The 2639-nt window shown below is 30.7% G+C and overlaps 1 non-coding gene across 1 annotated transcript; it reads left to right on the forward strand.

Moving 5' to 3' along the window:
- The first annotated feature begins 1606 nt into the window (after window positions 1-1606).
- On the forward strand, window positions 1607-1708 carry LOC132752285 (U6 spliceosomal RNA). The gene has a single exon (XR_009628796.1). It is a non-coding gene; the product is annotated as a U6 spliceosomal RNA (small nuclear RNA).
- Window positions 1709-2639: the final 931 nt, after the last annotated feature.

The raw sequence follows: 2639 nt of genomic DNA on the forward strand, positions 1-2639 counted from the left end.
ATTTTTTTTCGGCACACCATAGGCCTTGCAATACATACAAAACAGATAAATATCATTAAAATTACAAATCATTTCAAACATAATTGAACTTATAATTTGAAATATATTCATTTTCAGTTTTCTCCAGAAATACATTTCCTGTGTGACTGAGAGCTTTTTAGCATTAGAAAAGTATAATTCAAACAAAAGTTACGAACGAATCCTTATGCATCCTATATACTGTATATTCTTTGCTTTACAATTTTCGTGATAAATTTGAATACGCATTTCTTTTGTCATTTTGATAATTTTAATATCTTTATATGTGTATCACTCGGCGTTTGTAGAATCGTATAAACAACAATTATACATGTTGCATGTAACGTACAAACAAAGTTTCACTAATGATTGAAGCCATAGCCAGGATTGTAAAGAGGGATTCATGATTTCATTTTAAATTGTTAAGTATCATGAGATTTCAATGTGTCGTAAGTAGCATATCAAACGGGAATTAAAATTAAATAAAAGGCAAGATCATTAAAAATAAATTTCACAGAACAAGGTTACAGCTTTATCTTCATAAACGTAATTATATTGTTTGCTAGTTGTCATTGCTCCTCAACATTTTAATAGTACAAGAGCGTAATATTATCAAATGAAATAAAACATTTAAAAGGTGTAATAACCCCAATACGGGAGTAATAACGCGTGTGGTCAAGCGAACAAAGGCGCAAAACAAATGATATAATTACGCAAATAAATACCTTTAACGCGATTTAAACTTTTAAAATGAGAAACTAAAGACGTTATATCTCAAAAGAAAAGGCGTAATCTCGCAAAGCAAAAGCCGTTACAATGCAAATCACATCAAATAAAGGTGCAAAACAAAATGCGTTTTTAAGCGGAAATAAAAGCAAAATAAAATAAAACATATTTTAACAGGACTTCATATTTCAGAAACCCTTTATTGATGAAGCGAGGATTTTAGGACATGAACAATGTTTGCATACATAACATGTTCAATCCAAACCTCGGTTTCACGAATTGTTATTAACGCTGTTCAGTATTCCGCAATCTTAGTTTTGCGCTCTACAAATGCATGGGCGTTTTTAAAAAATCTCTAAGTAGCAGCACAATTATTATTTAATTAGTGTCAACACTAGCAATAATTATTAAGAATGATTTTCTTCCTTTACAGGGAACTAGATTACTATTGTGACAAATTACCATCATTAATCATTTTACTTAATTATGAAATTCCAGTAAATTCCAGTGCAAGATTATTATTTTCCTTGAAAATTATTCAAGAAACAGCCTTGAAGGCAAAGTTGGTAATGTTGTATGTATCCTGATAAATGATTAGATGCATTGTAGATTTTCATTAAAACAATTTTGCTAGATTATTTGGAACAAAAATGCCACAGGATTGCATTCATTATAATAATGGTTTTGATCAAGATACATCGCAAGAAACAGATTGTCTGTTGATCATTATAGTCCTTTCTGAAAATATTTGTAATGATCAGAATATTTTTACTACTAAAAGTTTTTAACAAGTACACCATTAGTCAAAACATAGGCAATTTAATTTGCAAGTTAAATGTATGTTATATTAACTTTTATATACTTTCTTTGGCAGGACATGCACTTAAATTGGATGAAAAAGGGAGGATAAGCATGACCCCTGTACATAGATGACACGCACATTCGTGAGACGTTCGTTCCATATTATATTCAGTGGTTGTTCGAAGCTATATAAAACATGGTTCATGCTGATTATATGTCTCACGTATGTTATCTTACAGCAATGTTTTTCCTACGCTGCAGAAAGAGAAAGAAAAAAAACCATAAAACATTGTATATAAAAAAGTAAAATCCTGGTATAAGATGATCTGTATTGAGTATGTTGTTTTTCGTCTGAAGAATATTATTAGATCAACATCATTAACAAAATTGCTGATGATGTAATGAAACAAGACAACATGCTTATTGTCAATGTTTTGTTATTTGATTATCCGATCATAATTGGGATTCTACGAGACTTATTATATACTAATTACATCTGCCTGGCCACAATGAAGCAATTGCGTAACGGCCAAATAGTTCAACGGATTGCCGCCGATATTATTGCTTCAGATCAGTATGTCTTTTAATTTATTGGAAATTCGTACTATTATTATGTCTTGGAAATTCTACTTTGTTTAGAAGATGAAAGGAAACGAACATTGCCATATCCTGAAACCATATTTATTTTACCTCATCAACGTAAACAATCACACTAAAAGAACTATATATTTATTTATCAGTTATGTAAAGACGGTATACATTAAAGAATCTATCGTCTACTTAAAAAGCGTCTCCGTCTCTTTTGAACAACAAGACAATAATAATACTTGTTTGTTATAAGAAAAAAGTCTTGGCTTGGACACAACTCCGGATAAGTAGGAAAATTTTCCGGATACATGGTACAACAAAACAGATAAGAAGGATACTAAATTCGAAGAGTACAAGAATAATTTTAGTATTTGCCCTACTTTTGTACGCCCGTTTGAAAAACGGATGGAATTATAGTTTCGTCCTTGGCAGGCGTCATGCAATTTTGTCTGGAGTAATTTTGTCTGGAGTATATCTGCTACACGCATAAAAGAATTTTAATGAAA

Source organism: Ruditapes philippinarum, unplaced genomic scaffold (genome assembly GCF_026571515.1).
Source record: "Ruditapes philippinarum isolate M1 unplaced genomic scaffold, ASM2657151v2 ctg1066_1_1_1_1, whole genome shotgun sequence".
In the NCBI taxonomy this organism is placed as follows: Eukaryota; Metazoa; Mollusca; class Bivalvia; order Venerida; family Veneridae; genus Ruditapes; species Ruditapes philippinarum.